This window comes from Schistocerca gregaria, unplaced genomic scaffold (assembly GCF_023897955.1).
Source record: "Schistocerca gregaria isolate iqSchGreg1 unplaced genomic scaffold, iqSchGreg1.2 ptg000462l, whole genome shotgun sequence".
In the NCBI taxonomy this organism is placed as follows: Eukaryota; Metazoa; Arthropoda; class Insecta; order Orthoptera; family Acrididae; genus Schistocerca; species Schistocerca gregaria.
Window position 1 is genome coordinate 165,979 of NW_026061880.1, and position 24,589 is coordinate 190,567.

Genomic DNA, 24,589 nt, shown 5'->3' on the forward strand with positions numbered 1-24,589 from the left:
GTCCTTATACTGTAGCTGCACGGCAGAAGAAGGCTTCGCCTCTCCTCCTAACACACGCAATCGCTGTTTTCGGTGGCACATTTGACGCAAAGCACGTCCTTCCACCTCGAAGGCGACGCGCCGCCACGTGGGTCGGACGCACAACACAGCTGCTCGTTGCACCGCCTGTCATTCGTTTGGTTCGTGCGGCCTCCGACACTCGCGGGAGACGCACCTTGTTATCGTTATCCGGCGCAGGGCTTGCGCGCGGCCGGGCGGCTTGGGGACTGCGCGGGGTGTGGCAGTGTCGTGCTGGACCGAGGGAAGCGTTCTTACCTGCCTGACACGCGTCGCGCTTCCAGATATTTGCGTAATTCGCACGGTGCATTCTCGGCTGTCCCCTTCCGTCCCGACTTGTCCCGACTTTGCTCGACTGCCGCTCGCTGCCGCTCGGGTCGCGGTCCGTATGACAGCACAAGCACGAGAATCATCTGCGAGATGGGCGCGGGCCGAACCGGCGTGTCCGAGGCGCCGTGTGCGGCCGTTCGGAGCTACCAGAGCAGCTCTGTGCTGCGCCGTGCCGTGGAAAGGTGCGAAAACATGCACACAAGACACAGGCTGTTGGACAAAGTATCCCTCTCTTGTAGCGACGAAAGGTAAATTTTTGTTTACAAATTTGCCTTTGTGCACTGCTACAAAACAATATGCCCTGACGTTTTTCACAACATTTCTGTCACTTCATACTGTTTTGTTATTTCCAGAGACTCTTTGGAAGTCTTCCTTGGCGCACTCTTTTCAAACTGAGTTCCTTAATATCGTATCTTACGATAGTTTAAAATCAGTATGGAAGCATCTTTGTCACATGAGAAAGGTAGCATGAAAAAAGGGCTGGCAGGGGTAGCGACAAGAAAGCAAGAAATGAAGACAGCCAGAGTTCCCAGGCGGTCGCCGATCCGAATACTAACGTTGTTGCTTATCTTCGGTGGTCGGACAGGAACAGGTTTTTTTTAATGTAGTTAGTTTTTGGAATTTAGCGCTCCTACAAAACAGTAGGCTCTGACGCATTTCAAGAGCACATCTGTCGATTCGCAGTGTTTCGTTATTTTCAACGACTTCCTAGCACTCTTCCTCCGCGCTTTCTTGTTCAAACTGAGTTCATTACTGTAATTTCGCATCTTACGTTTAATACAGTAGTTTAAAATGCTTGTGGAAGCATCTTTGTCGCACCTGAGAGTTTGTATGAAAAGAGGGCTGGCAGGTGCAGTGACGTACAATCTAAAAAGAGAGAGGGAGCCAACAGCACCTTTTTTTTTTTTTTTTTTTTTTTTTTTACAGTAGTTTAAAATGCTTGTGGGAGCATCTTTGTCGCACCTGAGAGTTAGTATGAAAAGAGGGCTGCCAGGTGTAGTGACATGAAATTTAAAAGAAGAGAGAGAGCCAACAGCACCTTTTTTTTTTTATTTTTTTTTTTTTTCTTTTTTTTTTTTTTTGAGTTTGCATGAAAAGAGAGCTGGCAGGTGTAGTGACATAAAAGTTAAAAGAAGAGAGGGAGCCAACAGCACCTTTTTTTTTTTTTTGAAACACGAAAGAAACGGATGGGAGTCCTTCTTCCAAAACGTAATCCCAAATAAAAGAAAAAATTGGCCACTGGACGCCGCTGCAGCCTGCCGTGACAGTGTTCCAGAGCAACGACAACCCTCCAAAGTAACAGTCACTCTTCATCCGCCAGAAAAAAAGGAGATTCTACCGGACAAAAATTAAGTCCCAAGAAAAACGTCTCCGCTAACGTTCGATGGATGGGACATAAAGAATAAAAACAAAACGTCGACGCACAGTAACAGGAGGGAATCCAACATTCAGGCACACACCAACTGTGATAAATTTATCTCCCTGATACTGTCTCCTCACGCGTCGCGAGAAAATAAAAACAAAAACAACACGGGAAAAAAAGCAAAGGAAAGAAAACAGAAAAGAACTGTGACGGACAAAACTCCATTCACAGAACTGTATGTCATTATGACGTTTTCGCTAATGTACGGTCCAAATAAACACAGCTTTACCGTGCCATAAATCATTATCCAAGAAGCCAAGTCCGATGACATGCAAGGGTTCGTCATATCACGTCAACATTAGTATTATCATTACTGCCAGATAGGAAAAGTAGAAATGTCAAGATCGGGTATGCAGTCTCATAGGGTAAGTGACAATTTGGTGAACGCATGGGCTAAAGCGACATGCAAAAAATTGGCATAAGTCAGGGAATAAGCCGGTCGACCAAGTGTCTGACGATGTTCAGCCCACAGGTAAGACAGAAAATCGACAGCATCAGTCAATTTCAGGGTGAAAATACAAAAAATCGTATGTCCCAAAATCCAAAGTGTGGCATTTCGTTTGGCGGCCGGATAAGCTGCGCACTGAGGCACGATGGCGTCCAAGGCCGTCACCTGCCGCCTGTCCACCCTGTTGATTAAGCGCACCATGTCACACGCAATATCCCAAACAACACGGAATTTTCGACACTCGATTCGGTGTTCGATGGTGTCCTCCTCAGGACACGAATCACAGACACCCGAAGAAATCAGATCGATAGAGTGCAGCTTAGCGTTAGTTGGAAATGTGCGGTTGACCACTTTATACCACGTCGCGTGAACGTGGGCCGGAATGACGGCGGCGGCGAGGTTTCTCCACACCACCTTCCAGTCATGCTGAGGTAGCCGATACTCCCATTTATTCCTGCTTGGCGAGCCCCGAAGAGCGCGAAGAATGTCACCGACATTGCACGCACGGACATCACCAAGCACTAGATAGCTGTTATTAATATAATACCGGCGTACGAAGTTCAAGGTGTACGGAATATGACCGACCGAGACCGGAGCAATCACAGATGGTGGGCGATATGCATTGAACAAGGCAGCCGTCGGACTGCACGGCCCCTTGTCAATCACCACCGTTGTCCGCTTCACGAAGAGCGCCGCGCACTTGTGGCGAAAATCAACCAAACCCAGCCCCCCCTCCGCGAGACTCAAGGTACAGGTTGCCAGGGAGACCTTAAAAATGTCACCCTTCCACAGCAACCAATAGACCGCCTGTTGAATGGCCCTTTCCAGCTGTTTCGGCACAGGTAGGACTTGTGCCAGATACCACGCTTTTGCCAAAATCTGCGTGTTGATAAGAGCCACCCGTTGACGGAGCGCCAAATTCCGAGAGGCATACAATTTTGCAACAGCCCGAACCTTGTACAGCGTGGACCGCCAATTAAGAGCTTTCATACGCTGCGTATTGTCAGTCAGAATGACACCGAGAACCGTCTGCCGTTGCTTGACACAAAACCAGTCGCCGTGGACAGTACGCAGTCGAGGTGTAAGAGGGAGCAAAACAGTTTTCCGAGGATTGACGACAGCCCCCGTTGCCCTCTCGAATCGCTGTAAAACACCATGCAGCCTGTCAATGTCCTCTGGCTGATCAAGGAACACGCCGAGGTCGTCGGCATACGCCCTGCAGATCAGCTGATCGTCACCAATGCGAATGCCTCGGCAATCCTGGGCGATACAGCGGAGGAGCGGATCCAACGCCAAAGCGAAGAGCGACATTGACAAGGGGCAACCCTGACGAACTGAACGGCTAATCGGAATCACACGACTGGCAATTCCGTTGATTACGACCCGCGACGTGGCATTCCGCAAAATATTGTGCACCATCTTCGTCATTTTAGTGCCAAATCCAAAACCGACCAACACCTGCCGCAGATAGGTGTGACTAATCCGATCGAAGGCGTTTTTGAAATCGACCAGCATTATCCCAGCCGTCCGGAGCCTGTGACTTTTAACATAGCCGATGCAGTCCCGGTACGCCAGGACAGCATCGAAAATGTTACGGTCCCTGACAGCACACGTCTGATGTTCACTCACCACCTTCGGCATAACGTTCGTCAGTCTGTGAGTGATGCACCGTGCTATAATTTTATAGTCGGCGTTCAGTAAGGTTATCGGACGAACACTGTCGAGATGTGGTGTTGTGGTCGATTTCGGAATGAGTGCAATGCGCCCTTCGGAAAATTCCGCCGGAATATCAACGCCGTTATGGATCTCATTCATGATGTCAATTAAAACACGACTTAAAAAACGGAAAAATTTTAAATAAAATTCTGCGGGAATCCCGTCCAGTCCAGGGGACCTGCCCCTAGGACTCCGTTTCACAGCTGCATCTAAGTCATCAAACGTAAAAGGTTCATTTAAAACAGCCCTATCCTGTCTCGTTAACACACGTGGCACTCTCTGCAAAAAATCGCGCAGCGCCGCGGCGTCTACGTCCACGTGTCTAAAGAGCGTCGCAAAATGCGCGTGAACTTCCCGCTCAATGGCCGCACCATCTGAGGTGGACGTGCCGTCCTGCTGGATCCATTTACGGATAGCCAACCGCTCGCGCCGCCGGCGCTCCCTGTGTAGGTGGTAAAGAGAGAGCGGTTCCCCTTCTACGTCACCCACCGGTTGGCTCCGCGCGATAGCCCCAGCACCCTTCCGACGAAGATCATCGAGGAGCTTGGCCTTAAATTGATTAAAAACAGGAAGCAAGTCAGGAGACGCCGTGACCCGCTGAGCCAGATCCTTTAAACAGTCCTGGTAAAAACGTGTCGTCGACCGACGCCAATGCGCCGCATCGAGACTAAAATCGATTAAAAAACGCCTAATAGCCGGCTTGGCTACCCCCACCCACCAAACGAGAGTATTGCCGTCATCGCCTTTATCACGCAAGAGCTTGCGCCACAACGCAGTAAACTGAGACGTGAGACTGGCATCGTCCAAAAGACTACAGTTAAATTTCCAAGTATTGTTGCGCCGAGTAGGGCGCGCACGCGGTAGGAGGAGCTGACACAAGTAGCCGCAATGGTCTGAAAAAATGACCGGCAACACGTCCGCCTTCCGGACGTGGGCGGCGAGCGGCGAAGACACATAGATCCTGTCGAGTCTACTGTGACCGGTGGCGTAAAAGTGCGTGAAATGCGTCTTGTCCGGATTAAGGACACGCCACGTGTCCCGGAGCCGAAAGCTGTCAACCAACGTACGCAATTCCTGGCACCAGTTAGGACGCGGCGCCTGATCTCGACCATCAATTACTGCATTAAAGTCACCACCAATCACTAAGTCAGTACGATTGTGATGGAGAAGTTGACAAAGATCCTGACCATAAAACTTATTGCGCGCTGGTTTGTCACCGGCATGAGCGTACACATTAACAAAAGCAACACCGTTAATGGTACATGCAACAGCGCGGCCATTTGGCAATATTTCAAGATTGCCAACATCAAATTCCGGACGAATTAAGATGGCAGTACCAGTCTGTTCGTCCGACATTACATTATCAACGACAGTAAAATCAGAAGTGTCAAGTAAAAACAACAGAGCCTGACGCGTAACTTCCTGTAAGAATGCCACATGACAATGGGAATCATGTAAAAAAGCGAGTAAGGCCGACAACTTGTGTGGATTACTCAGCTTGTTAACATTGATAGTTAAAATATTCCACGAGCAACGCTCAGGCTCCATACACAATTAAAAGACACAAGCACAAAAAACTCCTCATTTAAAAACAGACAGCAGACATGGACGGAATTCCAGCCACCAGAAGGATAAAAGGTATGCTAAAAAGACGGGTTTTAATTCCCGTCAACCGGATTAGGGGACAACAAAGGAATCAGTAAGTCGTCTCACCACCTTCCACGTCCTCCGCCCACGCAGTGGGGTGGACGGGAGTGGGGGTGGACGCGGTCCCAGAATCTGCGCCACCGGAAGCTACCGATAAAGGATCAACGGCGGGCATCTCCACGTCGGAAGAAGTCGGCACTCGCTCGGGGGCAGAAGGACAGACACGACGCTGGTGGGTGTCTTCGGCCTTCCGTTTCGTCGGCAATTGCGGCGTCGCCACAGCCAAAGCCGTGTCGGCCGTCACAACTGAATCGGAACCAACGGGCTGCTGACTTAAAACGGTTCGTAAATGTCGAACAGCGACATCACGCTTCTGATCGGCAACGTTAGGATCGTCAGGCAGACGCTGGCGAGAAGCGGCACGCCGTTGTTGTTGTTGATGTTGTGATTGCTGTGTCTGACGGCCGGAGCCGGAAGCCTGAGACTGCCGCCGCTCGGGGTCTAGGTCCCGACGCGCGACACGCTGTTGTGAGTCCTGCCGACCAACCCGCGACTGCCGGGAAGCGGCGGGGGAACGGTCAGCCGGAGACGGGCTGCGGTCCGGTCGTGTAAACCCCCTGCCTGAGGAAGGCGACCGACCGACACTGCGTGCACGTTGCCTGCTAGAACTTCGAGACGGAAATTCATCACGCCGCGGTTTCGGAGTCGCAAAAAAATCCTGCGAGTCCACGGCAGCAGTGGGAACGGGAGCACTGGCGGCCACGTCAACGAAGTCAGTCACCGTACCAGAGAATTCCGGTACCGACACAGTCTGCGAAACAGCTGTCGACACTAAATCAGTCGCCGACGTAGGCGCGGGTTCGGACACAGTTGCAAGTGAAACATCGGGCAGAGACAGAATTTCGGCAGCCTGGACAGTAGCCGTAGCCTGTGCAGAATCATCAGACTCAGAAACAAGGTCACTGCTGGGAGGGGACACATCCATGGCAACCGCGGAGGCAGCGAGGTTAGCATCGGCCACGCGGCGCGAAGGTGCGGGGGGGGCTGTACCTAAGACCGTGGCGGCGACAGAGGCAAAGCTGGCCCCGCGCAAACTGTCGTCAATCGGTAACTGAGCGGGCCGTTTGCGTTTCGGGCAGTCTTGCCGGTAATGACCGACACCATTGCAAAATGAACAAGTTTGAGGCTGTCCACTATAAGTCACAAACGCACGGTGGCCGTTAACCAAAATAAAGGACGGAATGTGTTGCCTGACAACCATTTTCACGCTCCGCACACCGTTCTCGACTTGAAAAATGTATGCAGACGACCATTTCTCCTTCACAACAGATAACACAGTGCCATATGGCCGCAAGTGACGAGAAATAGTGTCGTTGCGAATTTCAAACGGAAGGTTAAAGATCCGTATTTGTCGAACACCAAAACCAGCGTGAGACACAGTTACATTACTAATATTTCCGTTAAGGTGGCGAAATTTGCGAATACCGTCATTAACAGAAACAACAGCATCACACAGATCGGAAGATTTGAGTTTCAAAAACACAGAATTTAAGAACGTATCGAACTGAATACCGAGTACGTCAGTAGTAGACAACAACAAATCCTCAATTAACCAACGATGAATTTCAAAAGCCGAGGGTTTTTCTACAGAACGATCAAACTCGCACTGAACGTTGTTCTGTCTCTCTTCACTGTCATCATAAACCAAATCCATTACTTACAGTCAGTAGAAGTTTAACCACGTGGCAAAGGAAGCAGACGACACGCGAGGCGCCGCCGGCCAAGTCGCACAAGGAAGTACTGCTCGCTCGGCACCGAGGTGTTGCCAGGCGGGCAGACAGCCAAGTACTAACCGGGCCCGATGTTGCTTAACTTCGGTGATCGGACGAGAACCGGTGTATTCAACATGGTATGGCCGTTGGCGTCCTTATACTGTAGCTGCACGGCAGAAGAAGGCTTCGCCTCTCCTCCTAACACACGCAATCGCTGTTTTCGGTGGCACATTTGACGCAAAGCACGTCCTTCCACCTCGAAGGCGACGCGCCGCCACGTGGGTCGGACGCACAACACAGCTGCTCGTTGCACCGCCTGTCATTCGTTTGGTTCGTGCGGCCTCCGACACTCGCGGGAGACGCACCTTGTTATCGTTATCCGGCGCAGGGCTTGCGCGCGGCCGGGCGGCTTGGGGACTGCGCGGGGTGTGGCAGTGTCGTGCTGGACCGAGGGAAGCGTTCTTACCTGCCTGACACGCGTCGCGCTTCCAGATATTTGCGTAATTCGCACGGTGCATTCTCGGCTGTCCCCTTCCGTCCCGACTTGTCCCGACTTTGCTCGACTGCCGCTCGCTGCCGCTCGGGTCGCGGTCCGTATGACAGCACAAGCACGAGAATCATCTGCGAGATGGGCGCGGGCCGAACCGGCGTGTCCGAGGCGCCGTGTGCGGCCGTTCGGAGCTACCAGAGCAGCTCTGTGCTGCGCCGTGCCGTGGAAAGGTGCGAAAACATGCACACAAGACACAGGCTGTTGGACAAAGTATCCCTCTCTTGTAGCGACGAAAGGTAAATTTTTGTTTACAAATTTGCCTTTGTGCACTGCTACAAAACAATATGCCCTGACGTTTTTCACAACATTTCTGTCACTTCATACTGTTTTGTTATTTCCAGAGACTCTTTGGAAGTCTTCCTTGGCGCACTCTTTTCAAACTGAGTTCCTTAATATCGTATCTTACGATAGTTTAAAATCAGTATGGAAGCATCTTTGTCACATGAGAAAGGTAGCATGAAAAAAGGGCTGGCAGGGGTAGCGACAAGAAAGCAAGAAATGAAGACAGCCAGAGTTCCCAGGCGGTCGCCGATCCGAATACTAACGTTGTTGCTTATCTTCGGTGGTCGGACAGGAACAGGTTTTTTTTAATGTAGTTAGTTTTTGGAATTTAGCGCTCCTACAAAACAGTAGGCTCTGACGCATTTCAAGAGCACATCTGTCGATTCGCAGTGTTTCGTTATTTTCAACGACTTCCTAGCACTCTTCCTCCGCGCTTTCTTGTTCAAACTGAGTTCATTACTGTAATTTCGCATCTTACGTTTAATACAGTAGTTTAAAATGCTTGTGGAAGCATCTTTGTCGCACCTGAGAGTTTGTATGAAAAGAGGGCTGGCAGGTGTAGTGACGTACAATCTAAAAAGAGAGAGGGAGCCAACAGCACCCGGTGTTCCCAGGCGGTCACCCATCCAAGTACTAACCGGGCCCGATGTTGCTTAACTTCGGTGATCGGACGAGAACCGGTGTATTCAACATGGTATGGCCGTTGGCGTCCTTATACTGTAGCTGCACGGCAGAAGAAGGCTTCGCCTCTCCTCCTAACACACGCAATCGCTGTTTTCGGTGGCACATTTGACGCAAAGCACGTCCTTCCACCTCGAAGGCGACGCGCCGCCACGTGGGTCGGACGCACAACACAGCTGCTCGTTGCACCGCCTGTCATTCGTTTGGTTCGAGCGGCCTCCGACACTCGCGGGAGACGCACCTTGTTATCGTTATCCGGCGCAGGGCTTGCGCGCGGCCGGGCGGCTTGGGGACTGCGCGGGGTGTGGCAGTGTCGTGCTGGACCGAGGGAAGCGTTCTTACCTGCCTGACACGCGTCGCGCTTCCAGATATTTGCGTAATTCGCACGGTGCATTCTCGGCTGTCCCCTTCCGTCCCGACTTGTCCCGACTTTGCTCGACTGCCGCTCGCTGCCGCTCGGGTCGCGGTCCGTATGACAGCACAAGCACGAGAATCATCTGCGAGATGGGCGCGGGCCGAACCGGCGTGTCCGAGGCGCCGTGTGCGGCCGTTCGGAGCTACCAGAGCAGCTCTGTGCTGCGCCGTGCCGTGGAAAGGTGCGAAAACATGCACACAAGACACAGGCTGTTGGACAAAGTATCCCTCTCTTGTAGCGACGAAAGGTAAATTTTTGTTTACAAATTTGCCTTTGTGCACTGCTACAAAACAATATGCCCTGACGTTTTTCACAACATTTCTGTCACTTCATACTGTTTTGTTATTTCCAGAGACTCTTTGGAAGTCTTCCTTGGCGCACTCTTTTCAAACTGAGTTCCTTAATATCGTATCTTACGATAGTTTAAAATCAGTATGGAAGCATCTTTGTCACATGAGAAAGGTAGCATGAAAAAAGGGCTGGCAGGGGTAGCGACAAGAAAGCAAGAAATGAAGACAGCCAGAGTTCCCAGGCGGTCGCCGATCCGAATACTAACGTTGTTGCTTATCTTCGGTGGTCGGACAGGAACAGGTTTTTTTTAATGTAGTTAGTTTTTGGAATTTAGCGCTCCTACAAAACAGTAGGCTCTGACGCATTTCAAGAGCACATCTGTCGATTCGCAGTGTTTCGTTATTTTCAACGACTTCCTAGCACTCTTCCTCCGCGCTTTCTTGTTCAAACTGAGTTCATTACTGTAATTTCGCATCTTACGTTTAATACAGTAGTTTAAAATGCTTGTGGAAGCATCTTTGTCGCACCTGAGAGTTTGTATGAAAAGAGGGCTGGCAGGTGTAGTGACGTACAATCTAAAAAGAGAGAGGGAGCCAACAGCACCCGGTGTTCCCAGGCGGTCACCCATCCAAGTACTAACCGGGCCCGATGTTGCTTAACTTCGGTGATCGGACGAGAACCGGTGTATTCAACATGGTATGGCCGTTGGCGTCCTTATACTGTAGCTGCACGGCAGAAGAAGGCTTCGCCTCTCCTCCTAACACACGCAATCGCTGTTTTCGGTGGCACATTTGACGCAAAGCACGTCCTTCCACCTCGAAGGCGACGCGCCGCCACGTGGGTCGGACGCACAACACAGCTGCTCGTTGCACCGCCTGTCATTCGTTTGGTTCGAGCGGCCTCCGACACTCGCGGGAGACGCACCTTGTTATCGTTATCCGGCGCAGGGCTTGCGCGCGGCCGGGCGGCTTGGGGACTGCGCGGGGTGTGGCAGTGTCGTGCTGGACCGAGGGAAGCGTTCTTACCTGCCTGACACGCGTCGCGCTTCCAGATATTTGCGTAATTCGCACGGTGCATTCTCGGCTGTCCCCTTCCGTCCCGACTTGTCCCGACTTTGCTCGACTGCCGCTCGCTGCCGCTCGGGTCGCGGTCCGTATGACAGCACAAGCACGAGAATCATCTGCGAGATGGGCGCGGGCCGAACCGGCGTGTCCGAGGCGCCGTGTGCGGCCGTTCGGAGCTACCAGAGCAGCTCTGTGCTGCGCCGTGCCGTGGAAAGGTGCGAAAACATGCACACAAGACACAGGCTGTTGGACAAAGTATCCCTCTCTTGTAGCGACGAAAGGTAAATTTTTGTTTACAAATTTGCCTTTGTGCACTGCTACAAAACAATATGCCCTGACGTTTTTCACAACATTTCTGTCACTTCATACTGTTTTGTTATTTCCAGAGACTCTTTGGAAGTCTTCCTTGGCGCACTCTTTTCAAACTGAGTTCCTTAATATCGTATCTTACGATAGTTTAAAATCAGTATGGAAGCATCTTTGTCACATGAGAAAGGTAGCATGAAAAAAGGGCTGGCAGGGGTAGCGACAAGAAAGCAAGAAATGAAGACAGCCAGAGTTCCCAGGCGGTCGCCGATCCGAATACTAACGTTGTTGCTTATCTTCGGTGGTCGGACAGGAACAGGTTTTTTTTAATGTAGTTAGTTTTTGGAATTTAGCGCTCCTACAAAACAGTAGGCTCTGACGCATTTCAAGAGCACATCTGTCGATTCGCAGTGTTTCGTTATTTTCAACGACTTCCTAGCACTCTTCCTCCGCGCTTTCTTGTTCAAACTGAGTTCATTACTGTAATTTCGCATCTTACGTTTAATACAGTAGTTTAAAATGCTTGTGGAAGCATCTTTGTCGCACCTGAGAGTTTGTATGAAAAGAGGGCTGGCAGGTGTAGTGACGTACAATCTAAAAAGAGAGAGGGAGCCAACAGCACCCGGTGTTCCCAGGCGGTCACCCATCCAAGTACTAACCGGGCCCGATGTTGCTTAACTTCGGTGATCGGACGAGAACCGGTGTATTCAACATGGTATGGCCGTTGGCGTCCTTATACTGTAGCTGCACGGCAGAAGAAGGCTTCGCCTCTCCTCCTAACACACGCAATCGCTGTTTTCGGTGGCACATTTGACGCAAAGCACGTCCTTCCACCTCGAAGGCGACGCGCCGCCACGTGGGTCGGACGCACAACACAGCTGCTCGTTGCACCGCCTGTCATTCGTTTGGTTCGTGCGGCCTCCGACACTCGCGGGAGACGCACCTTGTTATCGTTATCCGGCGCAGGGCTTGCGCGCGGCCGGGCGGCTTGGGGACTGCGCGGGGTGTGGCAGTGTCGTGCTGGACCGAGGGAAGCGTTCTTACCTGCCTGACACGCGTCGCGCTTCCAGATATTTGCGTAATTCGCACGGTGCATTCTCAGCTGTCCCCTTCCGTCCCGACTTGTCCCGACTTTGCTCGACTGCCGCTCGCTGCCGCTCGGGTCGCGGTCCGTATGACAGCACAAGCACGAGAATCATCTGCGAGATGGGCGCGGGCCGAACCGGCGTGTCCGAGGCGCCGTGTGCGGCCGTTCGGAGCTACCAGAGCAGCTCTGTGCTGCGCCGTGCCGTGGAAAGGTGCGAAAACATGCACACAAGACACAGGCTGTTGGACAAAGTATCCCTCTCTTGTAGCGACGAAAGGTAAATTTTTGTTTACAAATTTGCCTTTGTGCACTGCTACAAAACAATATGCCCTGACGTTTTTCACAACATTTCTGTCACTTCATACTGTTTTGTTATTTCCAGAGACTCTTTGGAAGTCTTCCTTGGCGCACTCTTTTCAAACTGAGTTCCTTAATATCGTATCTTACGATAGTTTAAAATCAGTATGGAAGCATCTTTGTCACATGAGAAAGGTAGCATGAAAAAAGGGCTGGCAGGGGTAGCGACAAGAAAGCAAGAAATGAAGACAGCCAGAGTTCCCAGGCGGTCGCCGATCCGAATACTAACGTTGTTGCTTATCTTCGGTGGTCGGACAGGAACAGGTTTTTTTTAATGTAGTTAGTTTTTGGAATTTAGCGCTCCTACAAAACAGTAGGCTCTGACGCATTTCAAGAGCACATCTGTCGATTCGCAGTGTTTCGTTATTTTCAACGACTTCCTAGCACTCTTCCTCCGCGCTTTCTTGTTCAAACTGAGTTCATTACTGTAATTTCGCATCTTACGTTTAATACAGTAGTTTAAAATGCTTGTGGAAGCATCTTTGTCGCACCTGAGAGTTTGTATGAAAAGAGGGCTGGCAGGTGTAGTGACGTACAATCTAAAAAGAGAGAGGGAGCCAACAGCACCCGGTGTTCCCAGGCGGTCACCCATCCAAGTACTAACCGGGCCCGATGTTGCTTAACTTCGGTGATCGGACGAGAACCGGTGTATTCAACATGGTATGGCCGTTGGCGTCCTTATACTGTAGCTGCACGGCAGAAGAAGGCTTCGCCTCTCCTCCTAACACACGCAATCGCTGTTTTCGGTGGCACATTTGACGCAAAGCACGTCCTTCCACCTCGAAGGCGACGCGCCGCCACGTGGGTCGGACGCACAACACAGCTGCTCGTTGCACCGCCTGTCATTCGTTTGGTTCGTGCGGCCTCCGACACTCGCGGGAGACGCACCTTGTTATCGTTATCCGGCGCAGGGCTTGCGCGCGGCCGGGCGGCTTGGGGACTGCGCGGGGTGTGGCAGTGTCGTGCTGGACCGAGGGAAGCGTTCTTACCTGCCTGACACGCGTCGCGCTTCCAGATATTTGCGTAATTCGCACGGTGCATTCTCAGCTGTCCCCTTCCGTCCCGACTTGTCCCGACTTTGCTCGACTGCCGCTCGCTGCCGCTCGGGTCGCGGTCCGTATGACAGCACAAGCACGAGAATCATCTGCGAGATGGGCGCGGGCCGAACCGGCGTGTCCGAGGCGCCGTGTGCGGCCGTTCGGAGCTACCAGAGCAGCTCTGTGCTGCGCCGTGCCGTGGAAAGGTGCGAAAACATGCACACAAGACACAGGCTGTTGGACAAAGTATCCCTCTCTTGTAGCGACGAAAGGTAAATTTTTGTTTACAAATTTGCCTTTGTGCACTGCTACAAAACAATATGCCCTGACGTTTTTCACAACATTTCTGTCACTTCATACTGTTTTGTTATTTCCAGAGACTCTTTGGAAGTCTTCCTTGGCGCACTCTTTTCAAACTGAGTTCCTTAATATCGTATCTTACGATAGTTTAAAATCAGTATGGAAGCATCTTTGTCACATGAGAAAGGTAGCATGAAAAAAGGGCTGGCAGGGGTAGCGACAAGAAAGCAAGAAATGAAGACAGCCAGAGTTCCCAGGCGGTCGCCGATCCGAATACTAACGTTGTTGCTTATCTTCGGTGGTCGGACAGGAACAGGTTTTTTTTAATGTAGTTAGTTTTTGGAATTTAGCGCTCCTACAAAACAGTAGGCTCTGACGCATTTCAAGAGCACATCTGTCGATTCGCAGTGTTTCGTTATTTTCAACGACTTCCTAGCACTCTTCCTCCGCGCTTTCTTGTTCAAACTGAGTTCATTACTGTAATTTCGCATCTTACGTTTAATACAGTAGTTTAAAATGCTTGTGGAAGCATCTTTGTCGCACCTGAGAGTTTGTATGAAAAGAGGGCTGGCAGGTGTAGTGACGTACAATCTAAAAAGAGAGAGGGAGCCAACAGCACCCGGTGTTCCCAGGCGGTCACCCATCCAAGTACTAACCGGGCCCGATGTTGCTTAACTTCGGTGATCGGACGAGAACCGGTGTATTCAACATGGTATGGCCGTTGGCGTCCTTATACTGTAGCTGCACGGCAGAAGAAGGCTTCGCCTCTCCTCCTAACACACGCAATCGCTGTTTTCGGTGGCACATTTGACGCAAAGCACGTCCTTCCACCTCGAAGGCGACGCGCCGCCACGTGGGTCGGACGCACAACACAGCTGCTCGTTGCACCGCCTGTCATTCGTTTGGTTCGTGCGGCCTCCGACACTCGCGGGAGACGCACCTTGTTATCGTTATCCGGCGCAGGGCTTGCGCGCGGCCGGGCGGCTTGGGGACTGCGCGGGGTGTGGCAGTGTCGTGCTGGACCGAGGGAAGCGTTCTTACCTGCCTGACACGCGTCGCGCTTCCAGATATTTGCGTAATTCGCACGGTGCATTCTCAGCTGTCCCCTTCCGTCCCGACTTGTCCCGACTTTGCTCGACTGCCGCTCGCTGCCGCTCGGGTCGCGGTCCGTATGACAGCACAAGCACGAGAATCATCTGCGAGATGGGCGCGGGCCGAACCGGCGTGTCCGAGGCGCCGTGTGCGGCCGTTCGGAGCTACCAGAGCAGCTCTGTGCTGCGCCGTGCCGTGGAAAGGTGCGAAAACATGCACACAAGACACAGGCTGTTGGACAAAGTATCCCTCTCTTGTAGCGACGAAAGGTAAATTTTTGTTTACAAATTTGCCTTTGTGCACTGCTACAAAACAATATGCCCTGACGTTTTTCACAACATTTCTGTCACTTCATACTGTTTTGTTATTTCCAGAGACTCTTTGGAAGTCTTCCTTGGCGCACTCTTTTCAAACTGAGTTCCTTAATATCGTATCTTACGATAGTTTAAAATCAGTATGGAAGCATCTTTGTCACATGAGAAAGGTAGCATGAAAAAAGGGCTGGCAGGGGTAGCGACAAGAAAGCAAGAAATGAAGACAGCCAGAGTTCCCAGGCGGTCGCCGATCCGAATACTAACGTTGTTGCTTATCTTCGGTGGTCGGACAGGAACAGGTTTTTTTTAATGTAGTTAGTTTTTGGAATTTAGCGCTCCTACAAAACAGTAGGCTCTGACGCATTTCAAGAGCACATCTGTCGATTCGCAGTGTTTCGTTATTTTCAACGACTTCCTAGCACTCTTCCTCCGCGCTTTCTTGTTCAAACTGAGTTCATTACTGTAATTTCGCATCTTACGTTTAATACAGTAGTTTAAAATGCTTGTGGAAGCATCTTTGTCGCACCTGAGAGTTTGTATGAAAAGAGGGCTGGCAGGTGTAGTGACGTACAATCTAAAAAGAGAGAGGGAGCCAACAGCACCCGGTGTTCCCAGGCGGTCACCCATCCAAGTACTAACCGGGCCCGATGTTGCTTAACTTCGGTGATCGGACGAGAACCGGTGTATTCAACATGGTATGGCCGTTGGCGTCCTTATACTGTAGCTGCACGGCAGAAGAAGGCTTCGCCTCTCCTCCTAACACACGCAATCGCTGTTTTCGGTGGCACATTTGACGCAAAGCACGTCCTTCCACCTCGAAGGCGACGCGCCGCCACGTGGGTCGGACGCACAACACAGCTGCTCGTTGCACCGCCTGTCATTCGTTTGGTTCGTGCGGCCTCCGACACTCGCGGGAGACGCACCTTGTTATCGTTATCCGGCGCAGGGCTTGCGCGCGGCCGGGCGGCTTGGGGACTGCGCGGGGTGTGGCAGTGTCGTGCTGGACCGAGGGAAGCGTTCTTACCTGCCTGACACGCGTCGCGCTTCCAGATATTTGCGTAATTCGCACGGTGCATTCTCGGCTGTCCCCTTCCGTCCCGACTTGTCCCGACTTTGCTCGACTGCCGCTCGCTGCCGCTCGGGTCGCGGTCCGTATGACAGCACAAGCACGAGAATCATCTGCGAGATGGGCGCGGGCCGAACCGGCGTGTCCGAGGCGCCGTGTGCGGCCGTTCGGAGCTACCAGAGCAGCTCTGTGCTGCGCCGTGCCGTGGAAAGGTGCGAAAACATGCACACAAGACACAGGCTGTTGGACAAAGTATCCCTCTCTTGTAGCGACGAAAGGTAAATTTTTGTTTACAAATTTGCCTTTGTGCACTGCTACAAAACAATATGCCCTGACGTTTTTCACAACATTTCTGTCACTTCATACTGTTTTGTTATTTCCAGAGACTCTTTGGAAGTCTTCCTTGGCGCACTCTTTTCAAACTGAGTTCCTTAATATCGTATCTTACGATAGTTTAAAATCAGTATGGAAGCATCTTTGTCACATGAGAAAGGTAGCATGAAAAAAGGGCTGGCAGGGGTAGCGACAAGAAAGCAAGAAATGAAGACAGCCAGAGTTCCCAGGCGGTCGCCGATCCGAATACTAACGTTGTTGCTTATCTTCGGTGGTCGGACAGGAACAGGTTTTTTTTAATGTAGTTAGTTTTTGGAATTTAGCGCTCCTACAAAACAGTAGGCTCTGACGCATTTCAAGAGCACATCTGTCGATTCGCAGTGTTTCGTTATTTTCAACGACTTCCTAGCACTCTTCCTCCGCGCTTTCTTGTTCAAACTGAGTTCATTACTGTAATTTCGCATCTTACGTTTAATACAGTAGTTTAAAATGCTTGTGGAAGCATCTTTGTCGCACCTGAGAGTTTGTATGAAAAGAGGGCTGGCAGGTGTAGTGACGTACAATCTAAAAAGAGAGAGGGAGCCAACAGCACCCGGTGTTCCCAGGCGGTCACCCATCCAAGTACTAACCGGGCCCGATGTTGCTTCACTTCGGTGATCGGACGAGAACCGGTGTATTCAACGTGGTATGGCCGTTGGCGTCCTTATACTGTAGCTGCACGGCAGAAGAAGGCTTCGCCTCTCCTCCTAACACACGCAATCGCTGTTTTCGGTGGCACATTTGACGCAAAGCACGTCCTTCCACCTCGAAGGCGACGCGCCGCCACGTGGGTCGGACGCACAACACAGCTGCTCGTTGCACCGCCTGTCATTCGTTTGGTTCGTGCGGCCTCCGACACTCGCGGGAGACGCACCTTGTTATCGTTATCCGGCGCAGGGCTTGCGCGCGGCCGGGCGGCTTGGGGACTGCGCGGGGTGTGGCAGTGTCGTGCTGGACCGAGGGAAGCGTTCTTACCTGCCTGACACGCGTCGCGCTTCCAGATATTTGCGTAATTCGCACGGTGCATTCTCGGCTGTCCCCTTCCGTCCCGACTTGTCCCGACTTTGCTCGACTGCCGCTCGCTGCCGCTCGGGTCGCGGTCCGTATGACAGCACAAGCACGAGAATCATCTGCGAGATGGGCGCGGGCCGAACCGGCGTGTCCGAGGCGCCGTGTGCGGCCGTTCGGAGCTACCAGAGCAGCTCTGTGCTGCGCCGTGCCGTGGAAAGGTGCGAAAACATGCACACAAGACACAGGCTGTTGGACAAAGTATCCCTCTCTTGTAGCGACGAAAGGTAAATTTTTGTTTACAAATTTGCCTTTGTGCACTGCTACAAAACAATATGCCCTGACGTTTTTCACAACATTTCTGTCACTTCATACTGTTTTGTTATTTCCAGAGACTCTTTGGAAGTCTTCCTTGGCGCACTCTTTTCAAACTGAGTTCCTTAATATCGTATCTTACGATAGTTTAAAATCAGTATGGAAGCATCTTTGTCACATGAGAAAGGTAGCATGAAAAAAGGGCTGGCAGGGGTAGCGACAAGAAAGCAAGAAATGAAGACAGCCAGAGTTCCCAGGCGGTCGCCGATCCGAATACTAACGTTGTTGCTTATCTTCGGTGGTCGGACAGGAACAGGTTTTTTTTAATGTAGTTAGTTTTTGGAATTTAGCGCTCCTACAAAACAGTAGGCTCTGACGCATTTCAAGAGCACATCTGTCGATTCGCAGTGTTTCGTTATTTTCAACGACTTCCTAGCACTCTTCCTCCGCGCTTTCTTGTTCAAACTGAGTTCATTACTGTAATTTCGCATCTTACGTTTAATACAGTAGTTTAAAATGCTTGTGGAAGCATCTTTGTCGCACCTGAGAGTTTGTATGAAAAGAGGGCTGGCAGGTGTAGTGACGTACAATCTAAAAAGAGAGAGGGAGCCAACAGCACCCGGTGTTCCCAGGCGGTCACCCATCCAAGTACTAACCGGGCCCGATGTTGCTTAACTTCGGTGATCGGACGAGAACCGGTGTATTCAACATGGTATGGCCGTTGGCGTCCTTATACTGTAGCTGCACGGCAGAAGAAGGCTTCGCCTCTCCTCCTAACACACGCAATCGCTGTTTTCGGTGGCACATTTGACGCAAAGCACGTCCTTCCACCTCGAAGGCGACGCGCCGCCACGTGGGTCGGACGCACAACACAGCTGCTCGTTGCACCGCCTGTCATTCGTTTGGTTCGTGCGGCCTCCGACACTCGCGGGAGACGCACCTTGTTATCGTTATCCGGCGCAGGGCTTGCGCGCGGCCGGGCGGCTTGGGGACTGCGCGGGGTGTGGCAGTGTCGTGCTGGACCGAGGGAAGCGTTCTTACCTGCCTGACACGCGTCGCGCTTCCAGATATTTGCGTAATTCGCACGGTGCATTCTCGGCTGTCCCCTTCCGTCCCGACTTGTCCCGACTTTGCTCGACTGCCGCTCGCTGCCGCTCGGGTCGCGGTCCGTATGACAGCACAAGCACGAGAATCATCTGCGAGATGGGCGCGGGCCGAACCGGCGTGTCCGAGGCGCCGTGTGCGGCCGTTCGGAGCTACCAGAGCAGCTCTGTGCTGCGCCGTGCCGTGGAAAGGTGCGAAAACATGCACACAAGACACAGGCTGTTGGACAAAGTATCCCTCTCTTGTAGCGACGAAAGGTAAATTTTTGTTTACAAATTTGCCTTTGTGCACTGCTACAAAACAATATGCCCTGACGTTTTTCACAACATTTCTGTCACGTCATACTGTTTTGTTATTTCCAGAGACTCTTTGGAAGTCTTCCTTGGCGCACTCTTTTCAAACTGAGTTCCTTAATATCGTATCTTACGATAGTTTAAAATCAGTATGGAAGCATCTTTGTCACATGAGAAAGGTAGCATGAAAAAAGGGCTGGCAGGGGTAGCGACAAGAAAGCAAGAAATGAAGACAGCCAGAGTTCCCAGGCGGTCGCCGATCCGAATACTAACGTTGTTGCTTATCTTCGGTGGTCGGACAGGAACAGGTTTTTTTTAATGTAGTTAGTTTTTGGAATTTAGCGCTCCTACAAAACAGTAGGCTCTGACGCATTTCAAGAGCACATCTGTCGATTCGCAGTGTTTCGTTATTTTCAACGACTTCCTAGCACTCTTCCTCCGCGCTTTCTTGTTCAAATTGAGTTCATTACTGTAATTTCGCATCTTACGTTTAATACAGTAGTTTAAAATGCTTGTGGAAGCATCTTTGTCGCACCTGAGAGTTTGTATGAAAAGAGGGCTGGCAGGTGTAGTGACGTACAATCTAAAAAGAGAGAGGGAGCCAACAGCACCCGGTGTTCCCAGGCGGTCACCCATCCAAGTACTAACCGGGCCCGATGTTGCTTAACTTCGGTGATCGGACGAGAACCGGTGTATTCAACATGGTATGGCCGTTGGCGTCCTTATACTGTAGCTGCACGGCAGAAGAAGGCTTCGCCTCTCCTCCTAACACACGCAATCGCTGTTTTCGGTGGCACATTTGACGCAAAGCACGTCCTTCCACCTCGAAGGCGACGCGCCGCCACGTGGGTCGGACGCACAACACAGCTGCTCGTTGCACCGCCTGTCATTCGTTTGGTTCGTGCGGCCTCCGACACTCGCGGGAGACGCACCTTGTTATCGTTATCCGGCGCAGGGCTTGCGCGCGGCCGGGCGGCTTGGGGACTGCGCGGGGTGTGGCAGTGTCGTGCTGGACCGAGGGAAGCGTTCTTACCTGCCTGACACGCGTCGCGCTTCCAGATATTTGCGTAATTCGCACGGTGCATTCTCGGCTGTCCCCTTCCGTCCCGACTTGTCCCGACTTTGCTCGACTGCCGCTCGCTGCCGCTCGGGTCGCGGTCCGTATGACAGCACAAGCACGAGAATCATCTGCGAGATGGGCGCGGGCCGAACCGGCGTGTCCGAGGCGCCGTGTGCGGCCGTTCGGAGCTACCAGAGCAGCTCTGTGCTGCGCCGTGCCGTGGAAAGGTGCGAAAACATGCACACAAGACACAGGCTGTTGGACAAAGTATCCCTCTCTTGTAGCGACGAAAGGTAAATTTTTGTTTACAAATTTGCCTTTGTGCACTGCTACAAAACAATATGCCCTGACGTTTTTCACAACATTTCTGTCACTTCATACTGTTTTGTTATTTCCAGAGACTCTTTGGAAGTCTTCCTTGGCGCACTCTTTTCAAACTGAGTTCCTTAATATCGTATCTTACGATAGTTTAAAATCAGTATGGAAGCATCTTTGTCACATGAGAAAGGTAGCATGAAAAAAGGGCTGGCAGGGGTAGCGACAAGAAAGCAAGAAATGAAGACAGCCAGAGTTCCCAGGCGGTCGCCGATCCGAATACTAACGTTGTTGCTTATCTTCGGTGGTCGGACAGGAACAGGTTTTTTTTAATGTAGTTAGTTTTTGGAATTTAGCGCTCCTACAAAACAGTAGGCTCTGACGCATTTCAAGAGCACATCTGTCGATTCGCAGTGTTTCGTTATTTTCAACGACTTCCTAGCACTCTTCCTCCGCGCTTTCTTGTTCAAACTGAGTTCATTACTGTAATTTCGCATCTTACGTTTAATACAGTAGTTTAAAATGCTTGTGGAAGCATCTTTGTCGCACCTGAGAGTTTGTATGAAAAGAGGGCTGGCAGGTGTAGTGACGTACAATCTAAAAAGAGAGAGGGAGCCAACAGCACCCGGTGTTCCCAGGCGGTCACCCATCCAAGTACTAACCGGGCCCGATGTTGCTTAACTTCGGTGATCGGACGAGAACCGGTGTATTCAACATGGTATGGCCGTTGGCGTCCTTATACTGTAGCTGCACGGCAGAAGAAGGCTTCGCCTCTCCTCCTAACACACGCAATCGCTGTTTTCGGTGGCACATTTGACGCAAAGCACGTCCTTCCACCTCGAAGGCGACGCGCCGCCACGTGGGTCGGACGCACAACACAGCTGCTCGTTGCACCGCCTGTCATTCGTTTGGTTCGTGCGGCCTCCGACACTCGCGGGAGACGCACCTTGTTATCGTTATCCGGCGCAGGGCTTGCGCGCGGCCGGGCGGCTTGGGGACTGCGCGGGGTGTGGCAGTGTCGTGCTGGACCGAGGGAAGCGTTCTTACCTGCCTGACACGCGTCGCGCTTCCAGATATTTGCGTAATTCGCACGGTGCATTCTCGGCTGTCCCCTTCCGTCCCGACTTGTCCCGACTTTGCTCGACTGCCGCTCGCTGCCGCTCGGGTCGCGGTCCGTATGACAGCACAAGCACGAGAATCATCTGCGAGATGGGCGCGGGCCGAACCGGCGTGTCCGAGGCGCCGTGTGCGGCCGTTCGGAGCTACCAGAGCAGCTCTGTGCTGCGCCGTGCCGTGGAAAGGTGCGAAAACATGCACACAAGACACAGGCTGTTGGACAAAGTATCCCTCTCTTGTAGCGACGAAAGGTAAATTTTTGTTTACAAATTTGCCTTTGTGCACTGCTACAAAACAATATGCCCTGACGTTTTTCACAACATTTCTGTCACTTCATACTGTTTTGTTATTTCCAGAGACTCTTTGGAAGTCTTCCTTGGCGCACTCTTTTCAAACTGAGTTCCTTAATATCGTATCTTACGATAGTTTAAAATCAGTATGGAAGCATCTTTGTCACATGAGAAAGGTAGCATGAAAAAAGGGCTGGCAGGGGTAGCGACAAGAAAGCAAGAAATGAAGACAGCCAGAGTTCCCAGGCGGTCGCCGATCCGAATACTAACGTTGTTGCTTATCTTCGGTGGTCGGACAGGAACAGGTTTTTTTTAATGTAGTTAGTTTTTGGAATTTAGCGCTCCTACAAAACAGTAGGCTCTGACGCATTTCAAGAGCACATCTGTCGATTCGCAGTGTTTCGTTATTTTCAACGACTTCCTAGCACTCTTCCTCCGCGCTTTCTTGTTCAAACTGAGTTCATTACTGTAATTTCGCATCTTACGTTTAATACAGTAGTTTAAAATGCTTGTGGAAGCATCTTTGTCGCACCTGAGAGTTTGTATGAAAAGAGGGCTGGCAGGTGTAGTGACGTACAATCTAAAAACTTCGGTGATCGGACGAGAACCGGTGTATTCAACATGGTATGGCCGTTGGCGTCCTTATACTGTAGCTGCACGGCAGAAGAAGGCTTCGCCTCTCCTCCTAACACACGCAATCGCTGTTTTCGGTGGCACATTTGACGCAAAGCACGTCCTTCCACCTCGAAGGCGACGCGCCGCCACGTGGGTCGGACGCACAACACAGCTGCTCGTTGCACCGCCTGTCATTCGTTTGGTTCGTGCGGCCTCCGACACTCGCGGGAGACGCACCTTGTTATCGTTATCCGGCGCAGGGCTTGCGCGCGGCCGGGCGGCTTGGGGACTGCGCGGGGTGTGGCAGTGTCGTGCTGGACCGAGGGAAGCGTTCTTACCTGCCTGACACGCGTCGCGCTTCCAGATATTTGCGTAATTCGCACGGTGCATTCTCGGCTGTCCCCTTCCGTCCCGACTTGTCCCGACTTTGCTCGACTGCCGCTCGCTGCCGCTCGGGTCGCGGTCCGTATGACAGCACAAGCACGAGAATCATCTGCGAGATGGGCGCGGGCCGAACCGGCGTGTCCGAGGCGCCGTGTGCGGCCGTTCGGAGCTACCAGAGCAGCTCTGTGCTGCGCCGTGCCGTGGAAAGGTGCGAAAACATGCACACAAGACACAGGCTGTTGGACAAAGTATCCCTCTCTTGTAGCGACAAATTTGCCTTTGTGCACTGCTACAAAACAATATGCCCTGACGTTTTTCACAACATTTCTGTCACTTCATACTGTTTTGTTATTTCCAGAGACTCTTTGGAAGTCTTCCTTGGCGCACTCTTTTCAAACTGAGTTCCTTAATATCGTATCTTACGATAGTTTAAAATCAGTATGGAAGCATCTTTGTCACATGAGAAAGGTAGCATGAAAAAAGGGCTGGCAGGGGTAGCGACAAGAAAGCAAGAAATGAAGACAGCCAGAGTTCCCAGGCGGTCGCCGATCCGAATACTAACGTTGTTGCTTATCTTCGGTGGTCGGACAGGAACAGGTTTTTTTTTAATGTAGTTAGTTTTTGGAATTTAGCGCTCCTACAAAACAGTAGGCTCTGACGCATTTCAAGAGCACATCTGTCGATTCGCAGTGTTTCGTTATTTTCAACGACTTCCTAGCACTCTTCCTCCGCGCTTTCTTGTTCAAACTGAGTTCATTACTGTAATTTCGCATCTTACGTTTAATACAGTAGTTTAAAATGCTTGTGGAAGCATCTTTGTCGCACCTGAGAGTTTGTATGAAAAGAGGGCTGGCAGGTGTAGTGACGTACAATCTAAAAAGAGAGAGGGAGCCAACAGCACCCGGTGTTCCCAGGCGGTCACCCATCCAAGTACTAACCGGGCCCGATGTTGCTTCACTTCGGTGATCGGACGAGAACCGGTGTATTCAACGTGGTATGGCCGTTGGCGTCCTTATACTGTAGCTGCACGGCAGAAGAAGGCTTCGCCTCTCCTCCTAACACACGCAATCGCTGTTTTCGGTGGCACATTTGACGCAAAGCACGTCCTTCCACCTCGAAGGCGACGCGCCGCCACGTGGGTCGGACGCACAACACAGCTGCTCGTTGCACCGCCTGTCATTCGTTTGGTTCGTGCGGCCTCCGACACTCGCGGGAGACGCACCTTGTTATCGTTATCCGGCGCAGGGCTTGCGCGCGGCCGGGCGGCTTGGGGACTGCGCGGGGTGTGGCAGTGTCGTGCTGGACCGAGGGAAGCGTTCTTACCTGCCTGACACGCGTCGCGCTTCCAGATATTTGCGTAATTCGCACGGTGCATTCTCGGCTGTCCCCTTCCGTCCCGACTTGTCCCGACTTTGCTCGACTGCCGCTCGCTGCCGCTCGGGTCGCGGTCCGTATGACAGCACAAGCACGAGAATCATCTGC

The 24,589-nt window shown here is 51.8% G+C and overlaps 11 non-coding genes and 1 pseudogene across 11 annotated transcripts; all 12 read right to left on the reverse strand.

Moving 5' to 3' along the window:
• Positions 1-7,426: 7,426 nt before the first annotated feature.
• On the reverse strand, positions 7,427-7,544 carry LOC126313141 (5S ribosomal RNA; annotated as a pseudogene).
• Positions 7,545-8,814: 1,270 nt separating this feature from the next.
• On the reverse strand, positions 8,815-8,933 carry LOC126313097 (5S ribosomal RNA). Its single transcript, XR_007554980.1, has one exon. It is a non-coding gene; the product is annotated as a 5S ribosomal RNA (ribosomal RNA).
• A 1,270-nt stretch (positions 8,934-10,203) lies between these two features.
• On the reverse strand, positions 10,204-10,322 carry LOC126313098 (5S ribosomal RNA). The gene has a single exon (XR_007554981.1). It is a non-coding gene; the product is annotated as a 5S ribosomal RNA (ribosomal RNA).
• Positions 10,323-11,592: 1,270 nt separating this feature from the next.
• LOC126313099 (5S ribosomal RNA) lies at positions 11,593-11,711 on the reverse strand. Its single transcript, XR_007554982.1, has one exon. It is a non-coding gene; the product is annotated as a 5S ribosomal RNA (ribosomal RNA).
• A 1,270-nt stretch (positions 11,712-12,981) lies between these two features.
• LOC126313100 (5S ribosomal RNA) lies at positions 12,982-13,100 on the reverse strand. The gene has a single exon (XR_007554983.1). It is a non-coding gene; the product is annotated as a 5S ribosomal RNA (ribosomal RNA).
• Positions 13,101-14,370: 1,270 nt separating this feature from the next.
• LOC126313101 (5S ribosomal RNA) lies at positions 14,371-14,489 on the reverse strand. Its single transcript, XR_007554984.1, has one exon. It is a non-coding gene; the product is annotated as a 5S ribosomal RNA (ribosomal RNA).
• Positions 14,490-15,759: 1,270 nt separating this feature from the next.
• LOC126313102 (5S ribosomal RNA) lies at positions 15,760-15,878 on the reverse strand. The gene has a single exon (XR_007554985.1). It is a non-coding gene; the product is annotated as a 5S ribosomal RNA (ribosomal RNA).
• Positions 15,879-17,148: 1,270 nt separating this feature from the next.
• On the reverse strand, positions 17,149-17,267 carry LOC126313136 (5S ribosomal RNA). The gene has a single exon (XR_007555016.1). It is a non-coding gene; the product is annotated as a 5S ribosomal RNA (ribosomal RNA).
• A 1,270-nt stretch (positions 17,268-18,537) lies between these two features.
• LOC126313104 (5S ribosomal RNA) lies at positions 18,538-18,656 on the reverse strand. Its single transcript, XR_007554987.1, has one exon. It is a non-coding gene; the product is annotated as a 5S ribosomal RNA (ribosomal RNA).
• Positions 18,657-19,926: 1,270 nt separating this feature from the next.
• LOC126313105 (5S ribosomal RNA) lies at positions 19,927-20,045 on the reverse strand. The gene has a single exon (XR_007554988.1). It is a non-coding gene; the product is annotated as a 5S ribosomal RNA (ribosomal RNA).
• Positions 20,046-21,315: 1,270 nt separating this feature from the next.
• LOC126313106 (5S ribosomal RNA) lies at positions 21,316-21,434 on the reverse strand. Its single transcript, XR_007554989.1, has one exon. It is a non-coding gene; the product is annotated as a 5S ribosomal RNA (ribosomal RNA).
• Positions 21,435-23,996: 2,562 nt separating this feature from the next.
• Positions 23,997-24,115, reverse strand: LOC126313137 (5S ribosomal RNA). The gene has a single exon (XR_007555017.1). It is a non-coding gene; the product is annotated as a 5S ribosomal RNA (ribosomal RNA).
• Positions 24,116-24,589: the final 474 nt, after the last annotated feature.